The sequence below is a fragment of the Hyperoodon ampullatus genome, assembly GCF_949752795.1.
Source record: "Hyperoodon ampullatus genome assembly, chromosome: 17".
Lineage (NCBI taxonomy): Eukaryota > Metazoa > Chordata > Mammalia > Artiodactyla > Ziphiidae > Hyperoodon > Hyperoodon ampullatus.
This window is the reverse complement of record NC_136930.1, coordinates 64,546,050-64,569,909: the sequence shown is the minus strand read 5'-3', so window position 1 is coordinate 64,569,909 and position 23,860 is coordinate 64,546,050.

The following is a 23,860-nucleotide window of genomic DNA, read 5'->3' as shown; positions in this document are numbered from 1 at the left end:
TTCGGGACTGAAGTTGAGGGTCGGATGTTTCTCTTCAGAGAAATGTAAAGGACAATCTCTGAATCTGTGGGAAAAAAGATTGAAGGGAAGATGGGGCAGGATCTCGGCCATTCTCAAAGTGATATCCCTGTGAACACTGCTTCAGACGACAGAGAAATGGACCTTTCAGCTCTGTGTTTTGGCCTTTCTTGATCCAGAAATAGCAGAGGATCAGCTTAAGGAGATGGGCTGGGAACATGACCTCTGGAGAGATGGGAATCAAAATCGTTGTTGTCCAAACAGTGGCTATTCTTAAGCCTTTATTCCTGGCTTGCCAAGGGAGAAAATGGGTCTTCTAACACCAGCATCCTGGTTTTGATGGAGTGGCCATAAGCCTAAAATAAAGGCAGAGTTGGGTTCAAATCCTGCATTTGCTGCTTGCTAATTAGGTCATATTGGACAGGCTTCTTAAACATTTCAAACCTTAATGTCTTCATCTGTAAATCGAGGGTACTTGTACCCACATTAGACATTTTTTAACAAACAATTAAATTCATTGTAAACAAGTGAGTTGATATGTAAACAAAAAGTTTGGCACAGTGTTTAACACCTTTTAAGCAGTTATTAAAAGTCAGTTACCACTAATATTCTTGGCTCATTTCCATAATAACTTAGGTAGGTAACATTTTTTCTTTTCTGTTATCTTGCATTGCTTATTGAGCTGAGCTGAACGCCTTATTTTAAAAAATCCTTGCTGCCATCAATAAGCTGAATTGCTCTTTAACTTTAAAAAATTATCCATGCCTCTTGAATCTCTGGTTTTCCTCTACACAACTGAGTTTCAAAAAACACCAAACGTGTTCCCACCTCAGAGCCTGTGGGGTTCACTCCCTAACACTAATTACTCCCCCAGTGTTCAAATTATTCTCTTTTGCTCATGCTCCCCCTCCCCAGGTTTAGCCCAATATCTGCTTAAACGTTGCCCTTCCAAAGAGGCCTCCCAGACTGACCAGTGCATCTAAAAGATGTCTCTCTCCAACTTAGATATGGATACTGACTCTTCTTAATTATGCTTCATAGCACTTTTCCTTACTAAAATTATACATTTGTTTTCTTGTTCATTGCTTGTTTCCACCAAGATATAAATGAAGGCAACGTCTCTTTTTAGTCTTGTACACTGCTGTGTGTCCAGTACCTAGAACCATGCCTGACACATAGCACACATACATGCACACGCTCATAAATGGATGGATGGATGGTTGGATGGATGGATAGTTAAATCAAAAAGTGGATGGTCATAGGTTTGTTCTAATTTTAAAACCCAATTTCAACCACTATAAACAGTGCTACAATGATAAACACCATCTTAAGTACATATGTAGACATTTTTCCAGAGAAAACACTTAGGAATGAATTTGCTAGGTCATAGGGTATGTGCATCTTCAACTCTATTATATATTGTCAAATTGTTCTCCAAAGTAGTCATATCTATTTACACTTCTACTGGCAGTGTATAACAGTTCCTGTGTATTCTCATTCTTGTCAATATTTTGTCTTATTAAATTTGGCAATCTAATGGTGTGTGCGTAAAATTGTATGTCATTATTATTTCAAATATGTGCTTCCACAATTACTACGGAGGCTTAGAAAACACCCTAGTGAATTCTCAAGCATGCTGTGCAATCATTCATAACATCACCATGGTGGTATCTGAGATGCTGAAAATTCTTTCCTTCTCTATCCAGAGCAAGGATTTTCAACAAAATGCTTACTCCTCACTTTTTGTTGACTTTTCACTTGCAACCTCTGTCTTATGCCTAAGTTATATGGAAAAAGTGGAACAAGCACTGATCAATTTTGAATTCTGGGTCTAGCAATCTTGGGTTTGGGCAAGGTACTTAGGGTTTCTGAAAGTGAGATTAGCCAACATCCTTATCCTTCCTCCCTTGTAGGATTGGTATGAGAATCAACTAGGATAACTGAATTAAAGTCTAGAGAACTATGTAAATTGTAGTTATTATTACACTTCTTTTGCTGACCATTGTGAGGCTGTCCTGGAAGAGTCTTCCTCCCTGAAGCTATAAGGCACACAGACAAAGCACATGCAGCCCTATGTTAAGGGTTCGGTGTGGGATTGAAGCTAATTTGCCCCTGTGACTTTTTTTTTTTTTTTTTTTGCTTAGGGAGTGAATTGTTCAACTATACACAACCTATAAGGTCAGTGGGAGTCCTATTCAATGAGGAATTTACTCTTTCAATAATGAGCACTCCTCCAGCACCTTTAAGGCTGCCCCTCTCATGTTAAAAGAATGTGTAAAATCTTTGGTTCCAATGTGACACTGCCGGCCTCCCAGGATTTCCGAAGGAGCTGGAACAAAGAGCCCTCCATTAGGTCTCCAGGCTCAGTGAAGAGCCAACTTTAAGTGAGATTTTCAAGTGATGCAAGTGGGTCTTTATGTTTTGGATCCTTTCTTCCTTTTTTCCTATACAAGGGCACCATTTTGCTTCTACTGCATTCACACACACACACACACACACACACACGCACACACACACCAATAGTGTTAAATTAAACTTCTCTGGGTTCCTGCATCCTGCCAGCATTCCTGGGGATTTTCATTTTTGCAGAGATCAGAGGTTTAATCTCTATGAATTAAGTCCTAGGAATTGCAAGTCTCAGTTTGTGTATGGAGGATGTCATTGGGGCACAAGAGGACCTGGTTGTGGCCCAGATCAGGAGGGGACCTTGGTCAGATATGGCAGGTGTGGGTCTGACTCAGTGAAAGGCAGCCCTAGTCAATGTACAGTCTCAGAAAGGAGGCAATTAGAGACCAGGAAACAGGATGTTCTGGAAGCCTGGAGCTGCTGAGGTGATCAGGGATTTGCAGTCACACATGTTTTGAAGTGGAAAGTAATTTAAATGAAGGAGGCATTTTTTTTTCTTCTTTAAAGAGAGGTTTGAAGAAAAAATAATGTGCTATTGAACCCACTTTATGAAAAGGGACCATAGTAACTGCGATGTAATGCAATCTATGCATTTAGGGTCATTTTCTGGTGTGTTCTCACTGCCTTTCTCCGCCAGAAGAGCCTTGTGAAACAAAGCAAGAAAATACCTCACAGTGGTATTTCCTTTCTGGAACAATTTCTTAAAAGCCCAGTTTATGAGTACTATGTTCACATATCCTTCAATGCCCATCACCACATAAACTAACCAATGTTTCCTGCTTTGTACTGAGTGCTGAATACACTTTACCCCATTTAATCATCTATATAACTCTGTAAGGACAGTATGAGTATGCCCATCACACTAAGGAAAGAACTGAGGCTCATAAAAATTAAATGACTGACCCAAGGCCTCACAGCTAACGAATGACTAGTGTGATGGTTGATTTTATGTATCAACTTGGCTGGGCCACAGTGCCCAGATATTTGGTCAAACATTACTCTGGCTGTTTTTGTGAGGGTGTTTTTGGATGATATTAACATCTTAACTGGTGGACTTTAACTAAGGCAGATTACCCTCCATAAAGTGGGTGGGCCTCATCTAATCAGTTGAAGACCTCAATAGAAGAAAAAACTAACCTCTCCTGAGCAAGAGGGAATTCCATCAGCAGAAGGCCTTTGGACTCAAACTGCAACATTGGCTCTTCCTCGGGTCTTCAGCCTGCAGGCCCACTCTGCAGATTTTGAACTTAACAGCCTCCATAATTTCATGAACCAATTCCTTAAAATAAATCTCTTTCTCTCCATATATATGCACATCTTGGTACTTCTGTTTCTCTGAAGAATCCTGACTAATACAACCAGTCTAGAATTACAATGCAGCTCTCTCTGTGTCTCTCTCTTTCCACTAAACCACGTAGCTTCCCAAGACCACTGTTAGGCAGCAACTGTAATTTAATACTAGATTAGTCACCATAGAGAAAAATAACCTCAAAATGGAACTTACTGTGCAATTAAGAAATCAGGTTCACTAGTGAATAAAGTAATATGGAGAGCATATATACACAGATTTAAGCCTAAATCCAACCTTTACTTGCTCTGTGAGCATGAGCAAGCTACTCACCACTTCTGAGCCCTCAGTTTCTCCATTTGAAAAGTGGAGATGATGCTTATTTCTACAAGGTTGATGAATATTCTGGTTATCTGTCACCGGACAACAAACCACTCCAAAATTTAGTGGCTTAAAATGACAAAAAAAATCATTTGTCTGCTCACAATTCTGTAATTTGGGCAGGGATTGATGCAAATGACTTTCTTCTGCTTCACACTGTATGTCTTAGGCTGAAATATCTAATATGGCTTCTTCACTCCTGGGTCTGTTGGCTCAGGTGGAATGGTTGATTAGGCATCTCTATTTTTCTTCACTTAATCTTTCCACATGACTAGCTTGGTTTCCTTTACAGCATGGAAGTATCTTACATTTTGTCCAGCTTAAAGTGAAAGCAGAAGCTCACAGGCCTTGAAACCTAGACCAAGACTTGGTACAATACCCCTCTGTCTCATTCTGTTGGTCAATGTCTGCCACAGAGTTTAGCTCAGAACCAATAGGAGAGGCTTAAATAGCATGGGGCATATTTCCTTGGGAGCTGCAAAAGTGGTAGTCTATTACAATGGAAACAAATAAAAGGGCAGATTTACAAGGTGCAGCTCAGGACCAGGTATAAAGAAGGCAGAATTCAGATAAAAACAATATTTATTTGCATGGCTTTTTTTATTCTACAAAACATGTGCATAGAGATTTGTTTGAGTCTTCAAATTGCCTCTGTGGTCCAGGAAGAGAAGAGACGGAATTGTTTTTCTTCTATTAAAGTAAGAACATAGTAACTCGCACAACTGTCATACAGTTGTGGTGATACAGGTAGGTGGTCTGTGTCAGACACTTTGTGCTGGCAAACTGACTCAACAACAACAACAACAAAAAAGTCAATTTGTAGCATTTGACAATTTCTATGGTGTAAATACTCCCAACATAGCTGATTCCAAACTAACTTGGGAAAAGATGAACACAGACAGCATTCATCAGCCAGTACATGCAGCTCCAGCACACCACTGAGCTGGAGGAAACAGAAACTGATTGCCCAGAAAGTCAAGGTTCTGAAGTCAAAACTTATGAGAAAATACATATTTATGAACTTTGAATGACTGACCCTAAATCATGTAACCCTGAGACTTAAAATGGTCAACATTTTGCCTCTCCATGGAGGCAAATGAGAAAATGACATGAGACCTATCATGTGATCTATTTGAAGCAGGATATTTCCTTATAGAAAATAAAATAATAAACAAACAAACAAAGGAATCATGTGAAATAAGCAATTTGTCTTTGGTACCCTCCCACCTTGTTTTGGAGCCCCACCAAGAAGAAGTATGTTCCTGAAATATTTCCTTTTTCACCTCTGGTAGGCTGCCTGAGCCTGTGGGGCTCAGGCCTTTCTACTCCTCCCCAAAATGAAATACTCATAAAAGAGTTTAATCATCGGTAATGGCTTCAACTATTAAGATTCCAGAATATTAGGCAGACCCATGTTTATTGATGGATCTCCAAAATTCATTTGTAAGTCAGTTGTTTGGAACCTAGTATACATTATCCCACATAAATTACAATATAAACAGTCCTTACACAAAAGTCTATTTTGCTGAGATCAATGAACCCTTACAGATTCCTGCTAAAAGGCAGAAAATGATAACTATTGTAAAAATCGATAAATTGAATAGGAAACTGAATTGAATGAAATGTTTTGAAATAATTTTTTAAAATTTCTACAGGTAAATTAGTTTTAGTAAGAGGAGATTAGGAGTGTCACTGGATGTTTTTGTGAAGATGGGAGGTTTCTTGACACTGATAGTTTTATGGGTAGATGGTTGTACTATTGCATTTCACAATTTTCAACTAAGTGTATTTTTAGCACTATGCTTCATGCATCCTAATCATTACTACTGGTGTGTTTGGGGAAATTACAAGTGAAACAGAGAATTTTGAGGTAGGGAAATGGAAAGAATGAAAAAGCAGACATTATCTTGTTTAACTATTTCTTGAGTATATTCTCTACTGCACTGGTCCCACAAGTTGCTTCATGATCAGTTAAATTTTAGAAACTGAATACTAGATCCCCTATTTGGATAGTCATGTTGCATGTTAACATATATGTCATTTAAGAATAAGGGGGACCTTATTTATTTATAATAAACTTCTTTAACCTGTAATTTCTTAGCTTACTAGACAACAGGTTCCTTTGCTTAAATAATATTTATTAACATCAATGAAACTGGTCAATTCTAGACCAGTGTTTCTCCAGCTGTAGGTCATGACCCAATAGTGAATCATGAAATCATTTGAGTAGGCTGTATAAGCATTAAAGAACAGAATAGAACATTTCAGAATCCATTGCAAAGTATTTATCATTTAATACAAAAATGTTAAATACATTTTGTTTTAGGAATGTGTGCATATGTGTGTGTGTATTAGGTCACAATGAAAAATATGTTTCTTCCTGTGAGCTGAAAACTCTAGCATACACTTTGGGAAACCTTTCTTAATGAAACTGAAGAATTAAAACAAAGGATGTCAGTTTATTCATTATTATTTTTATTGGGTTATTAGACCAATAGAACACAATATTTTTAACATATATGTGAGTTATAAAGCTTAACAATAAAATGAACACCATGAGTCTAGCATACAATTTAGAACTTTACCAATATCATTGTATTTATCTACGTGCAACTCTTGCTCTTTTATTCCATTCTTGGCCTCCACATAAGAGGTAGCCACTATCTTGAAATTAGCATTGAGTTCCTTTTTCTTTTTTTCCCAATAAGTTTTATCAAACATGTAAGTATTCCTATGTTTAGTTCTGTTTATTTTGTGCATTAAAAGAGTATCATACTAAATGGAGTCTCCTGAGATGTATATATACATATATATATATTTTTTAAAGATTTATTTATTATTTATTTATTTTGTTTATTTTTGACTGTGTCGGGTCTTAGTTGACGCACTCAGGATCTTTGTTGAGGCATGCGGGATCTTTCTTTGCCGTGCGTGGGCTTCTCTCTAGTTGTGGCGTGCGGGTTTTCTCTTCTCTAGTTGTGGCGTGCAGGCTCCAGGGCATGTGGGCTCTGTAGTTTGCGGCACGTGGGCTCTCTGTTGAGGCCCGCAAGCTCAGTAGTTGTGGCACGTGGGCTTAGTTGCCCTGCTGCATGTGGGATCTTAGTTCTCTGACCAGGGATCGAACCCACGCCCCCTGCACTGTAAGGCAGATTCTTTACCACTGGACCGCCAGGGAAGTCCCCTGAGATATATTTTTTTAACTCAACGTTCTGTTTTCCAGTTCATGTATGTTGGTTCATGTAGCTGTGGTGCATTTATGTACTATGGTATTTTCTTTACTGCAAACATTTCTGAAAACTTCTCCTGGTAAACATATTAAAGAGTTTCTCTGAGCTATATATCAGGAGTTTCTGTGTGATCTATTCCTAGAATTGGATCCATATCCATAGAGTATTATAATTTTCAACTTTACAAAGTAATGTGAATTTATTTTTCTGAAAGTTTTTTTTATCAATATACACTCTCACCAATATTTAAATTGTTCCACATCATCAACATCTGGTACTGTTAGATTTGTTACTTTTGCCAATCTATTGGGTATAAGTGACATTATTTTTAAGTATTATTGTTAATTTCCATTTCTATCATTACTATCAAATAGTAGAATAGGTATCTGCTCACATATTTATTTTCTATGGACTTCTGTTTCCTGAGTTGCCTTTCTGTGTCTTTGCATTTTTCTACTGGGTTATTTTCTGTTAATTTGAGAATTTTTTTGTACATAATAGTTACTAATCTTTTGTTGAACATATGTGATTTAATATTTTATCCTTGTCCTTTCACTTTCTTTACAGCGTCTTTTGTTAGACAGAAATTCTTAACTTTAATATGGTCAATTTTATCAATACTTTCCTTTATATTACCCTCTTTCATGTCTTTTCTAAATAAACCTACACTTATCCTGAAGGCATAAAATATTCTCTTATATTTTTTCTAAAAGTTTTAAAGTTTTGTTTTCAAATTTAATCAATCTTGGATTAAGTTTTGTTTATAGTGTGCGGTAGTGGTCCAATTTCATTTTATTTACCTAAGAATAATCTTTTTCTTAGCACAATTATTAAATCATTCCTCCTGTTCCTAATGCTTTGCAGTAACACTTTTATCATACATAAAACTTCCATATATGTATGGGCCTGTGTCTCAGTTAAGATTAGGGTCACCAGATAAGTCATGCTGTATTTTGGACATACTTATACTAAAAATTATTTGTTGTTTATTTTAAATTAAAATTCAACTGGGTGTCCTATTTTTTTTTATTAGAGTATAGTTGCTTTACAATGTTGTGTTAGTTTCTGCTGTAAAGCAAAGTGAATCAGCTATATGTATACATATATCCTCTCTTTTTGGATTTCCTTCCCATTTAGGTCACCACAGAGCATTGAGTAGAGTTCCCTGTGCTATACAGCAGGTTCTCATTCGTTACCTGTTTTATACATAGTAGTGTATATATGTCAATCCCACTCTCCCAATTCATCCCACCACCCCCCAACCCCCTTTGTGTCCATACGTTTGTTCTCTACATCTGTGTCTCAATTTCTGGTTTGCAAATAGGTTATTTACTAAATATGGCAACTCTAGTCAGAATCCACTCAAGGAACTAAAACCATATCAGCATTTTCCAACAGCTTTAAAGAGGTAGGTTTCAGCCAGGGGTGTACATGTTTACTATGTGAGGAGATTTTTTAAGATACAGATAACAAAGAAGCTGTTCCTCAGATCTAATGAAACGAAATCTCTGAAGAGAGATCTTAGGCACCATGAGTCTTTTAGGGCAGTTCTTTAAGCTGAATCTCATGTGTCCTCCTTGTTAAGAACCACTGTCTCATGGTCATTTCAAGAAATCCTTCAGAATGAGTTTTATTTTGATTAACTCAAGCTAACAAGTTTTGCGTGAGAAATAAATTGGTCCCTGCATCAAAAGTTTGAGATACAGTTTAAGCTCATGAAACAACCAGTGAAAATTGATAAACTGATTCACATTCTAGTGTTGGAATCTATAGTGCATGGTCTAAAAAGAAAAGATCATGATGTGCTTGGATTAGCTAGGAAAGGCTTTCTGGAAGATACATGGTTTGAGCTGGCCCTTGAGGGACATCTAAGATTAAAGCTTTCACTTTTCTAATTTAATCAGACAGAAAAAGAATAGAAATTAGGCCAAAGAGGGTCCCTATCACAGTAATTTTCAACTCTTAGCCAAACAAAAGGTCACAGAGGTACTAGGAGATCCAGGAAGAAAGTTTAAGTTTGGCTTCCTAACCCTAGAATTTTTGGACTTAGAGATTCAAACCCAGGAATATGGATAAGGACAAGGGCAGGCGGGGGAAGGTGAGGGTTAAATAGTATGAAGGACAAATAGATTAATAGATTAATAAAATCAATTCATTCATTTGATCATCATTTTATCAGCTACCAAGAATGAATGCACAACTCTTCTTGTTCTAGCAGGCAGAAAACAAGTAGGACTCAAGGCAGATATCATATTCCTGAAATACTACAAGAAAAGAAATCCTTAGTCTTAGGAACATAGGACATCTTTTATAGTTCCAGCCTGAACATCAACACAAGAACTGATATCTTGTTTGGAATGTCCTTCCATCCTAAAGCCATGGGGTTGGGCCACCCATCTTTGGCCCACTCATTTTGACCTCTCTGTTCTCAATATTTCCTTAATAAAAGTCAGTTGGACCTCACTGGGCAAATATTTCTAAGCCTTTAAGCATAGTTATATGAAGCCATAGTAGAGTCCCTCATCCTAAACCAACAAAAATATAGACTGTGTTACCTAGACTGCAGCCATTGTTATTTCTTCCCACCTTTCCTCTACTGAAGATGTGATATTTGATTACAATGGTAGAAGATGATTTTAGGCATGACTGGAGTGTTGTGATTCATTTGCTTTTTTGAAAAAGAGAAAATGAAATTATATTTTAAAAATCACAGAGCTTTTCAAAGGACATGGTAAAGGCAGAGAGAAGAGGGAGATTAAAAATTAGGGTCCATCTGAATCCATCTTTGCTACAATTATGACCAATAGAAAGCTTCATGAATGGAAACTATGAGAGAAATATAATGGGTGGATGTTTTAAGACTGTTAGAGGATAAAGCATTAAATTGCAGTGTAGTTATCAAAAAGACCAAAGCCTATCTGTGGATAAGGGGGCATGAAATTTTATACAAAAATACATTGCATGAAAAATACCTATTTTCACATAAAATTGAAATGAATATTCCTCAAGGCTTATTCCAAATTGCACTTGTTTAAACTGTAATGAGAGAGAAAACTAGCCAATGTGTGGATAATACTAACAATACTGGTGAGATGATTAACCATGGAGTATCCAGCCAAAGATTGCTCTTCTGATAATTAGCTTCAGAATAGAGAGTCTAACATTTGCCAAGACATATATATTGACAAAGATTCCCTTATGGGCTGGCAGATATGTGTTTGGGATGTGAAAGAAATTAGGAATTAAAGAGCTAGGCTCTGAATTGGGGAATCTGAATGACATTTTAAAGTATATTACTCATTCTGATGGCCAGTTCTTGATAATTCCACATACCTGGGGCAGCCACGAAGGTGCATGCTTGCATCTTCATCCAAGAAAGACCTTGCCATTCCATTACAAGGAGTGCAGTTACTTGACAGCCTCTAGCTGTTAGTGCTTTTAGAATCTGTCTCAGCTTTCAAGTCAAGGACTGGCTATTATATTGGCAGTTCCTACACAAGTACTGAGCATGACAAACACATTTGGTCCTAGCCATTTCTACCCAACACAGGATGCCTCCAATAGGCAAGATTCTGCTCCAAAGCTCCACAGTGAGGTAGTAGAATCAGATACGCAATTCAGGCTAATGTTCTCACTGCCTAATCTTTTACTTTAATATAGTATTAAAAGCTCATCACCAAACCAAGGCAGTCTAGATTTTCTCCTACGCTGCCTTCTAGAAGTTTTATATTTTTGCATTTTACATTTAGATTTATGATCCATTTTGAGTTAATTTTTCTGAGAAATGTAAGATCAGAGTCTAGATTATTTTTTTTTCTTTTTGCATATGAATGTCCTGTTGTTCCAGCACTATTTGTTTTTTTGTTTTTGTTTTTTTTTTTGCGGTACGCGGGCCTCTCACTGTTGTGGCCTCTCCCGTTGTGGAGCACAGGCTCCGGACGCGCAGGCCCAGCGGCCATGGCTCACGGGCCCAGCCGCTCCGCGGCATGTGGGATCTTCCCAGACTGGGGCATGAACCCGTGTCCCCTGCATCGGCAGGCAGGCTCTCAACCACTGCGCCACCAGGGAAGCCCCAGCACTATTTGTTGAAAAGACTATTGTTTCTCCATTGAATTGCTTTTGCTCTTTTGTCAGAGATCAGTTGACTATATTTGTATAGGTCTATTTCTGGGCTCTCTGTTTTGTTCCATTGATCTATTTGTCTTTTCTTTCATCAGTACCACACAGTTTTGATTCTTGTAGCTCTATGGAAAATCTGAAGTTGAGTAGTGTCAGTCCTCATTCATTGTCTTTCTTCTTCAATATTGTGTTGTTGAGAGTCTTTTTATTTCCATATAAACTTTAGAATTATTTTGTCAATACCCCCAAAATTAACTTGCTACAATTTTGATTGGGATTGCATTGAATCAAGTTGGGAATAACTAAATCTTAATGACAATGAGTCTTCCTATCCACAAACATAGGATGTCTCTCAATTTATTTAGATATTCTTTGGTATTTTTCAATAGAATTTTGCAGGTTTTTTCGTGTAGATCTTGTACATACTTTGTCAAATTTATACCTAGACATTTCATTTTGGGGGTTGCTAATATAAATGTTGTGTTTTTAATTCCAAATTTCAATTGCTCATTGATGATAGTATGTAGAAAAGCAATTGGCTCTTGTGAATTAACCTTGTACCCTGCAGTCTTGCTCTTATCACTTACTAGTTCCATGAGATTTTGTCAATTCTTTCAGATTTTCTACATAGATGATCATGCCGTCTACAACCAAAGATAGTTTTATTTCTTCCTTTCCAATCCATATACCTTTTATTTCCTTTTCTTTTCTAATTGTATTAGTAGGGCTTTTAATACAATGTTGAATAGGTGTGGAAACAGGGGGCATTCATGCCTTATTTCTGATCTTATGGGGAAGGCATCTAGTTTCTTACCATTCAGTATCATGTTATCTGTAGGCTTTTTGTAGATTTTTTTTATCAGACTGAGGAAGTTCCCCTTTATTCCTAGTTTTCTGAGAGTTATTATTATTATTAATGGGCGTTAGATTTTGTCAAATTCTTTTTCTGCATCTCTTCATATGATCACATGGCTTTTCTTCTACAGCCTGTTGCTGTGATGGATTACAACAACTGATTTTCAAATGTTGAATCAGTCTTGAATCCCATGCTGTATGATTGTTTCTATTCATGGTTAGATTTGACCTGCTAATATTTTGTTTAGGATTTTTGCATTTATATTCATGAAACATATTGTCTGTAGTTTCTCCTGCTTTTAATATCTTTATCTGTGTTTGATATTAGGATAATGCTGGCCTCATAGATAAGTTAGGAAATGTCCCCTTTTATTCTCTAGAAGAGATCATAGTGAATTGGTACAATTTCTTCCTTAAAAATTTGATAGACTTCACCAGTGAAACTATGAGCTTTCTGCTTTGGAACATTATTAACTATTGATTCAATTTTTTGAATTGTTTAAAATTGTTTAAAATGTTTTGTGGTCCTGAATGTGGTCTGTCTCGAGGAATGTTACATTTGAGCTTGAGAAGAATGTGTATTCTGCTGCTGAACCATTCCTAAAGTAAAAGCTATTCTAGATCCACTTTAGCAAAACCACCCTAGGTTTCAAGGGCATCAAATTCGTCTCCAAGTTACTTAGCCAGCCAGAAGAAAGCCCAACAATCTTCAGAGCAAGATAAGAAAATCAAAATATTCAACAATGTAAATTCACTCTTTTATAATGTTCCATATTATGAATTTTTCATAATTTACCGTTTGTTCTATTTGTGATGGAAACTTTGTTTCTAGTTTTTTTTTTTTTAATGAACATGACTGATATGAACACTCTTGTACATACCCCCTGGTATACATATATAAAAAGATCTCTAGAGTATATGCCTAGAAGTGAAATTACTGATTCTAGGGCTATGTACATTTTTTACTTTTTGAGATAAGAGCAAATCGTTTTCCAAAGTGTTTTTGCCAATTTACGCTTCCACCAACAGGGTGTGTATGTGTGTGTGTGTGTGTGTGTACTTACATTACTCGCCCCCTTGTCAGTACTTGTTAGAGTAGGACATTTACACTTTTGCCAATTTAGTGGAAATTTTAAAAAAATTTCTTCTTTCACTAATCTCTTCTACCTCCTATTGTTGCTATCTTGTTTGAAGTAATTTCTGTATCTTTATATTTTCTCTAAATTATTACATTTTAAGAAGACTAGGTCTTAGGTTAGGCCTAGAAAACAAGTGGTTATATTTTTGGCTCCCTTTTATTGAAATTTTACTCTTTGCCAAACATTGTTCTAAGCATGATGTGTGCATTCATTATTTTGTTTAATTATTACTATAACACACCCCTCTGAAATAGATATTATTATTACTCTTACTATTATTATTTCTGTTTCATAGATTAAAAAACAATAGCTTAAAGATATAAAACACTTCCCTAAGGCCACACAAGGTCAAGGCTTGTAATCACAACATCAGTGGCAAAACCTAATTGGATGCCATTTTTGATTCAAAAGGTTTTGATTTCAAAACCTTAGCACTTTATACTAGGCTTCACTGCCAGTCCACAAATGCTTCTGAAAAACTAGATGCCATTTGTTAAATTCTCTACTAACACAATTCTACTAGTATGTAGACTTCACTCTTCAGATAGTTGATTTTATCAAGAATTCTGACAACTGCATACCCTCCACTCACTGAGATCCACATGCTCACATCACTTTTTAAAAAATGGGACATTAATAATTTTCTACATTTGGACAAGGCTATTTGACCATTTTAAAAAAAGCCATACTCCAGGTATGGTCCTTTAACTATAGATGCATATATTTTGATTGTCCTGGTTTTAAATTCAGACTTCTTTATATCCTCCCAAGCCCTAGTATAAATAGCTCTGAAGTTATATCTCCATGCGTAAGTTCCTAAAAATGGGACATTGGAACATAAGCCAATTAAAATTCTGGGTTCAAATAACCTATCACACAAAATCAGTGTGGATACAGTGTACATTCATCATCTTTTTATTTATAAAGAATACAACTTGCCCAATATGTTTCTGTGAAGTGTGCTAGTTAGAATTCCCAATAGGTGAAATATGCTGCCTAAATGAAAGCCATTAATAGAATCCTCTTTGTTGTTTTGGAAAAGCTTTATGTGCTGAAATTCAATATTCTATCTTCTCTTATCAGCTGTTGCCATGGGATTTTAAATGTAAATTACTTTGGAATATAAATAAATGTTTATATTTGTCAAGCTGAGAAGAATTACTTGTTAAAACAGTATGCTAAGGTGCTTGTTCATAAATGACATCAGCTTTGTATTTGCATGCAGCTATCAGCTTGGATTAATGTAGTTACATTTAGGATCAGTGAAGGCAGATGGATTTTGCAACACACTTATGGTTTTGATGGAGAACAAAATAATCTTAACAAAAAGACTAGAATAAAAGTTCAGAATTTCATCTGGGGTTTTTAATAGACATAGTAAACAACACAATGTTGAAACACAATTGTATTCCCTTTCAATTTGTTTTAAAGCAGAAGCAGCAAGTGTTGGCTGTAACAATCTTTTTCTCTAGTATACAAATAAGCAAAGGATGCTGCATTTTGCTTTTGGGCACAGAATTTCCCCCCAAAGATGACAACCTTCTCTATTGGATATCTTCGTAAGGTCAATACATAGCATAGTAACAGATTCATCTGTAAAGACTGTGGGAATAGACTATCACTTCAAATTTTCATCATTACAATAATTTGGCAAGAATTTCTCCTAGCATTCAACTCTACAGGGATTATCTCACCATGTCTTCTAGATAATTCTCCAGCTATTGGATTTAAGATTACTGACAGGGTAAACTATTGTTTTAGATGGCTACTTCTACATTGGTTTTATTGTTCATATATATATATATATATATATATATATATATATATATACACATATACATATGCACATACGTACATATACATATGGAAATGGAAAGAAAAACTGATTTTTTTATTCAATGGTTGTCAGTTTATTTAAATTATTGTGCAGTCAGTGCTACACATTGCATACTAAAATGTATCAATGTCCATTAACCTCCTTCAGTGAATTCAGAGTCCTTGGAAAAATAATGCTACAGTGTCTTCCATATTACCTGTGGCAGTGATTTTTCGAGTGTTACCCTGCATTCTAACTTACTTGCATAACAGCTTATTTCCCATTCCCACTTCAGAAATTCTGATTCAGCAGCTCTGAGAGAGAGTCAGTTACCTGCATTTTAAAGAGCACACCACCTTTTGGACCACACTTTGAGACCTGATCTGTGATCTTTGTTGACAGGACTATTGATTGGCCCTTCCTAGTTCCCAATCTCTATAACATTATTTTCTCCAGTTGTGGAAAATGACCACCACTCTCTCTTACAACTCTAGCACGGTATTTCTCCAAAGGTGGTTAAGTGACCACCTACACTGGGAGTAGGTAAGGTCCTTACTAAAATATACATTTGGTGGTCCCACTACAGATCTATTAAATCAGATACATTTGGCTGTGGAGACTTAGAATCTTCATTTGAACCCAACTGATTTTTTTTTAAGGCCACCCACTGCCTTACTTCTAGGATCTTTCCCCACATAGGAATTTTAAAAGGATCATTTCGAGAATAATTCTGCTTTGATCTTGTGTTTCAGGCATTGTTGCCTCAAACCAAGCTAATCCATTTCACACTTCAAGACAGCCACCTCAGTAAAATTAATCTTGAGAACTTAGATAAATTTGCTGAAATAATAGCAGATTCTCAAGTTCCTCCCCTTGCCTATGCTCCTTATTTCCTGATTCATTTCGCAATCTGTCTATTTGACTTTTGGCCTCCTTTCTCTCTCTGACTCTGTGAACAATCCTCCATCTTGAGAACATGGAGTAGATGAGAATTTCTAAGGCAGGAAAAAAAAAAGCAAAAAAAAACTAGGGGGACAAATTCTTATTTTAGACATGTTTACTAGGATACAATCCTATTAGTTTGGGATTCTGACATCTGTAGAGACCTACCAAGAAAGCAAAAAGGATTATCCCCAAATCAAAAGTGATATAGAGTGATTACTTCCAGTATAGTTTTTAAAAGTTTTTAAAATCCTCTGCAGGAAGCTGTTTTAGATTGATAAATCAAAGAATCTCAGGGTTGAAACAGAGCTCAGAAGTTGCCTAGCCAAGGCATGCTAAATTGCTTTAGGAAGCAAGATAGTCTCCCTTTTGTCTCACTACCTGTTGTCTCTTTGGCCTTAGATCTTAAGAAGTGTTCTTATGGTAGGTGTGGTAGCTTGGTGCTCACCATTCATTCTAGTCTTTCTGATGTGTCCCCCTATACAGTGGACGCCAGAAAGCCAAAACCTATATTTCCTAGATTCCCTTGCAGCAAGGGTTTGGATGTGATCTATCTTCAGACAATCTGGTAGATTTGTGAAAGATTTGGAGGGCAGAAGTGAAGTGGAGATTCTACTGCTCCTTCTAAAATATCTGCTAGCAAGAAGAACATGGAGAATTTTGGGATTGTCTGTAGACTATCAGGGCATGTCATGTTCAGACACTCGCTCTGTGAGGACCTCTACAATGTGCAGATCCTTTAGGCAAGGTGAGGCTTTGGAGTTACCAGTTCTGGTAGCATCATCAGTTCCTGGAAAGGTGAGATATCGGTTCTAGAGCAGCAGTTGGAATGACTGCTTCTTCATGGTGGATCCTGACTAAGAGCTAGTGATTAACACAGATTTGCCCTGAATCCTCCTTAGTTTCCTTAGTAGGCCAATTCTCTGGTATTTTTCTGGAAATTGTTCTTTTTTCTATTAATGCATATAATATGAATATGCAATTAAATGAAATTGAATTTGCATTGCAGGATTTAATCCCTAAATCCTTAATAGCTAAAATTCATAAGCTATCCTTAAATAGCTACTATACATGTGACTCTCAAAGAAGGAAATTTCATAGATAGCTTTTCAAAAGGAGTCTTGTTGCGGGCTTTTTTGTTTTTAATTTTTAATTTTAGTCCTTGTATCTGGGGAGATTGGGGCCACAATGTCTAGGGAGTGATTGGGACATCTCTTCTTCTCTCAGTCTTCTCTATAATTTAGATTCATGCATATTTAGCTGTGGTGCCTCCATTTTCACTGATATTTAATATTTTATTACATGAATATCCATAATTTATTCATATATCCTTTTGTAGATGGACATTTAGATTAAGATTTTTTTTCTACTAAGAATATTCCCGTGCATGTCTTCTGTTGCACACATGCAAATACACCAGGTAATACACTTTAGAATGGAGTTGCTGGGCTGTAGAAAGAGCACGTCATGATCAGCTCTGCTAGGAAATACAAAGCTGTTTTCCAAAGTAGTTTTACCAAATTAAATTCTCAACAACAATAGATGAGAATTTCCATTTCTCCATATTCTCATCAGTACTTGCTATTACTAGATATTTTTAGTTTTCCTTTCAGGTAGGAGTAGCTTTAATGTTCATTTCCCAATTATTAATGCTGCAGTGAGGAAATGAAACATTCTTTCATGTACTCATTAAACATTTACTGAGCAAGAAACAGGGAAGACAGCTTTGAGCAAGACAGAAAAGGCCCCTGTTCTCATAGAGCTGACATTTTAATGGAGGTCAACAGACAATAAGCAAACAAATAAACAAAGAAAGAGGTAGTGATATGTGCTGTGATGCAAATAAAAGAGGGTGATATGCCAGAGAGAGAATGGGAGTCTACTTTTGATTAGGTGGAGAGGGAAGGCCTCTCTTGCAAAATGACTTTTAACAATGTAGTAGGAAGATGGAGATGACATTACTCAGGGTAACTATAGACTATCATCCAAACCAGGGCAATTTTGAGAGTAATGAGCACCAAGATGATAGGTGTAGACTGAGACTGTCCAGGGCACACAGTTCTGTATGGTCACCCTAACTTTCCTACTTTTACTCGTATCCAGTTTTCCTCCCCACAGGGCTCAGGGAAGACTTAACTTCTCAGCTTCCTATGCAGTTTGATGGAGCCAGGTGACTAGTTCTAGCCAATGAAAAGTGAATCACTGCTGGGCTGGAGCTGTGGAAAGCTGATGCATGACAGTCAGGTTTTTCTCATTCCCTGATGCAGCCATCAAAGTGGCAACATGTTCCAGATGAGTGGCTACAAGCTACAAGATGGTGACGCCTCCCTCCTTCTGGGACCTTGAGTAAATATACAGAGCAGAGCTCTCTGAAAAGCTTTGATGGAAATGTAGAATAAGCGAGAAATAAACATTTTGTTACTGTTGTTTTAAGACATTAAGAATTAGGAATTGTTTCTGCCACATAGTCTATCCTAACTGTTATGTTCTGAGAGTACAGAAACCTCTGAGTTTCTGTGGAAATTTTCATTAGCTACAATTCTCTGGTTTTCTTAGGATTCTGTGTCTCAGTTATAAATCATTTATTAGTGATTATCAAGCATTATGTGGTACAATAATGGCAGTCATAAGTTCACATTTTTAAACTCCTATCCTAGTTACATAGTATTTGATGGGTATTATCTCATTTTATTTTCAAGACAACTCTATGAGGTAGGTATTAGCATTACCCTAAGATTATAGATCAAGACATAATAAAAATTACAGAGGCACAGAGAGGTAAAGAAAAGTAACTTTCCCTGATTTATTTGTATAAAGAAAGAGAAAAAAGAAGTGATTAGTACATAGGTTTTGAAGATACACATAACTGGGTATAAGCATTGGGTTCTGCCACTTACAAGGCATTTGCAACTGATTAGGTCCTGTGACCTCTCTGAGTCTTAACTTCCAATCAGCAGAAATGTTGTGGATAATAAATGTATGCAGACTATGAATTTATAGTGAGTTTCAAATAAGATAACTCAGTTACTTCCATGTGTGGCCCATAGGAAGCATACAATAAGTAGTACTTATGATTTTTATCATCATCAACATTATGACCACAACTACTCATATCACATCTGGAACTTTATGTTGAGTTCTGGATATCACATTTTAATATGGACATTTACAAATTAGAATGTCTTTAGGATTTGGTCAGTGTAAGATCTGGGGATCATATCATTTACATGAGGATCATGTGAAAGAATTGTAAAGAGTTGGTTTTGAGAATAAGGCTTCAGATAGTTATCTCCTAGTACTTGAGATGCAATCACAAGAGGAAATATTAGAGGTGTTGTGTAACTCCAGAACAACAGCAGTAGATAGGAGTTTCAAGGAGAACTTTCTAACAGGCAAAGTTATTAAAAAATACAGTGGGCTGCTGTGTGAGGGTATGAGCTTGTCCAATGCTTGATGGCTCAAAAGCAGGTCATGCCATTTTGTAAATGTGAATCTTGTATGGAGTTAGAGGTTAGACTAAATGAATTCTACAAGTAAAATGAGTCTTCGAGAAAGAGCCTCTTCAGTGCACAAGTGATGCAGGCTCCAAGAAATTGGTATAGACAAGCAGTCATCTATTTGAAAAGAATTCCAGAGTATTGTTGTCTATTTTCCTTTTATGAGCAAATAAGAATTCAGGGCCATTTTTGACAAGTTTTCTAGGAGCAAGGATGCATGAGAGGCTGGGTCAATTCTAGCCCACGTGGGTTGCAAATTACTTTATTTATATGGTTTTCTGTGTAATTTTTATTGTATCTCTCCCTAACGTGCTATAAGCTTCATCTGGGCAGGGATTGGGTCTGTCTAGCTCACTTCTCCACTCACAGCATCTAGAAAAATATGTGGCTCATAGCATTCACAGAATAAATATTTGCTGAATGAATTAGTTAATGAATGGTGGTAAAATGGACAGGATTTGATGACCTTTTAGATGGGAGGGAGATCAGGAAGAGGAAAATCCAAGAATGGCTTCCAGGTTCTGAGCCTAGGTAACTGGTTACATGGTAGCACCATCCATCTAAATAGGAAATGTAGGAGAAATAGATATTTTGGGTGGTTTGAGGATGATGTCAAATTGAATTGTTGATGTGTTTTATGGGTCCCTTGTGGGACATCCAGGTGGAAACCCCTAAGGAGACAGTTTTATGTGTGCATGGGGAACTTGGCTTAGGGGCATGTCTGGCAAGCATCTATTCTGTGTTGAAGGTAGAGCTATGGCAGTAGATGCAATCTCACAAAGAAAATATAGGGACTGATATGAAAAGAAGGCTGAGGAGAGGACCCTGGGAAACCAGCCATTCACGCAATTGCCAGAGGAAGGCGGCCTCTTGAAAGAAATCCAGGAAAATGTAGCAAAGGGATAAGCAAAGAAACAAATAAACCAGGAGTGAAATCAGAAACATCACAGTAGGAGAGATTCTACTCCAGAAAGTCTAAGAAATTGAGGCAAGCTTCCAGATAATCTATCATCACAACATCAAACCCATTTAAGTGCCAAGAACTTAGAATCAAAATTCCTATCTTTAGAATACCTAAAACCTGACCTCACACTTTTGTTTAATTTCAGTGATGAGATCATTATCTTATAAGGCAAATCATGTATGACCCTGATAAAATGTGTATACACATTAAATGTGTATATAAGTTGACTTATTTTATTCCAGTTTTTATTTGAACTTCTGTGTGTAAAGTCTAAACAGTAATTTATTAAATGATTCCCCATCCAAGTAGAAGAAATATAGGGAATACATGCCTTATTCAAAGCAAATGTTCCACAAGGGAAAATTTCCAAACTGCAGGATTCTGACTTAATAAAGGGCTGAGATCACACCATCAATAGTGAGTTAAACCTACCCCAGGAGAATTAAAGGAATGAAAATGCATTTATAAGGAGAAAGAAACAGTAGTAGGGGCTGAGGAGACAACCTACTAAATGAAATTAATGATAACTCCAAACTGGTTTCTCTCCTGAATTCCCTTTGGCATTTTTCTGGAACAAAAGAAGATAAAAGAACTATCTGGATAACTGGAAAATAATAAAGATATATTTAGAAAGTTGATAGCAATAATAACCTTATGTATACCTAAACATACACAACTTCGGAGTTTTTTAGTCATGTAGCTGAGGAATAGGCAGAGTGGGTATAATTTCCAACAGCTGAGGGGTGCTGGAAAACTGCCCATTCAGATAAATGTTTATCCCATGGAACTTGCATAATGTCCATGAAATTTTATTTAAGACTGTGCCATCCAGTTACAGTAGCCCTATCCACATGTGACTATTTAGATTTAAATTTTAAATACTTAACATCATAATAAAAGTAAAAATTAAGTTTCTCAGTTGCACTAGCCACATGTCAATTGCTCAATAGCCCCATGTGGCCAGTGGCTACTCCACTGAACAGCTCAGAGAGAGAACATTTCCATCATCCTTGTAGAATGGTCTGTTGGAGAACTCTGGTTAAAGTGGAGTTCTCTGTGTTGCAGCTTTCTAGAGACTTTCAGGTAAAATGTTAACAGTGTTAAGTTATGTGAGTAAACTAATACCTGGTAGAGATCATCATATGAAATCGCTTTGAAGTAACAGGGATGGGGTGTTCATGAGGAGTAAGTGAAGTAAACCAGACATTTATTACATGATGAACATGAACATCTATTACCTAATGAACATGAACATAGACTTAGGTTTATTCCTCAAAACCCAGCACACAATAGAGCTGGAAATCAAACCCTGGGCTACCTGACTCTAAAAACCACACTCAACACTGCCTTCCCACACCTGTGTGAGAAGAGTGTAGAAGAACCTTGATTGAAAGGGACAAGTCTCTCAACATGTGGCATAGTTTGGGACACAGTAAGAGAGGCTATGCTCTGCAAATGGCTGAAGTATTAAGTTTAATGTCAATCAGAGCAAGAGAGAAAATAATTAGATACACAAGTAGATGATAAAAGGGAAAGCAGACAAAAACCCGAAGATCAAATTGACTAACCCCACAATTTTCTTTTGTCTAAGAGCTCATGAAATAACCTACCAGGCTGTTCTGGCAAGTGCTTAGAACTGAGTTCAAGCTCCAGTTTTACATTCTACCAGCTTTGAATCATGAGCATATAGAGTTATTCCTTCTTGATCATAGAGTTGGAGCATTTATGATGAGCTGACATTATTGATCCAGCAGCAAAGATAAAAACCTGGTTGGGGGGCTTCTCTGGTGGCACAGTGGTTGAGAGTCTGCCTGCCAATGCAGGAGACACGGGTTCGTGCCATGGTCCGGGAGGATCCCACATGCCACGGAGCGGCTGGGCCCGTGGCCACTGAGCCTGCGTGTCCGGAGCCTGTGCTCCGCAACGGGGGTCGGGGGGAGTTGTTGTTATTCAACAACAACTCACCGATGTGTATACACAAGGTTAAAGATAATGAGATGTGGCTTCAGCTTTCAGGATGTTTGTAATTTAGTGGGGAAGAAAGGCAAAGTTCCTAACCATAGGTCTAGATAGGCTAAACAAATGCTGAAGCTTGTCAGGGCTACAGAACTGAGCAAAAGTAGGGCCATTGCCTAGGGCAGAAGTGGCCAGGGAAGATGGGGTGGGGAAGGTGAAGGATTGAGGTTCAGTCATTCTTACTTTCACTAACTTCTGCTGCCTCTCACTGAATTGTACCCTACTTATTTGCTCTTCCATGAAAAACATCTTTGCTGTCATTCTCAAAGCACTGGCCTTGGTATACCAACTAACACAACTTTTCAATTCTCCTTTATTAAAGTACACATACTCCCCACCTTACAAATTTAACATTCACTTCACATTGACCTTCCTTAAGAAGCCTACCTTAATGAATTCCTCCTTACTCTGTATGTATACAGTTAAAAGGTATTCACTATATTTGGTACATATAGGCGCTATACATTGAATGTAAGTTGAATTGGCTAGGTAGACAGACATACAACTAATCATAATTTAGGGAAGCATTAAGCATTATAAAAAGCACTGTGGGAGCAAAGGAGAGGGAATAACCTATTTACCAAAGAAGCAACATTGAGGCTAAGATTTGAAGGATTAATAGATATTTCACCTGCCAAGAAGGAGGTATATACAGAGAAAACAGTAAGGAACACAGATATGAAAATGTATTACAAAACATGAATCGTTCAGTGAAGCTGATCTATAGTATATGGAGTGCTGGGAGATTGGATTAGAGATATATTTTGGAGTTTGATTGGGAAAACCTTTGGATATCTTACTAAGGAGTTTAAACTTTGTGCTATAGGCACATAGGAGATATGTTTAAGAGAGGAGTGTGATATAATCAATTCCGGTTTTGGACAAATAACTCTGCAGGAGTAGATCAGGGTAGGGAGAGATTAGAAGTACATTTATCACCCCAGGGACAGTAACTTTTACATTTTGAAAAGATTGTCCAAAATGCTCTGATGTAAAAATCAAAAAGCTATTTTAAGGAGTGGAACCTCTTAATCTCTTAATCTCTTTTAAGACCAGCATTATTTTACTTTTGCTGTTGTTTTGAGGGATTGTTTTTAACACTTTTAAGTTTGTTAAAATATTTGCCAGTTATGTCCAACATTGAATTTTGTGTTTACTGCACTATAAATTCCTGGAATTAATACAGTAGTAA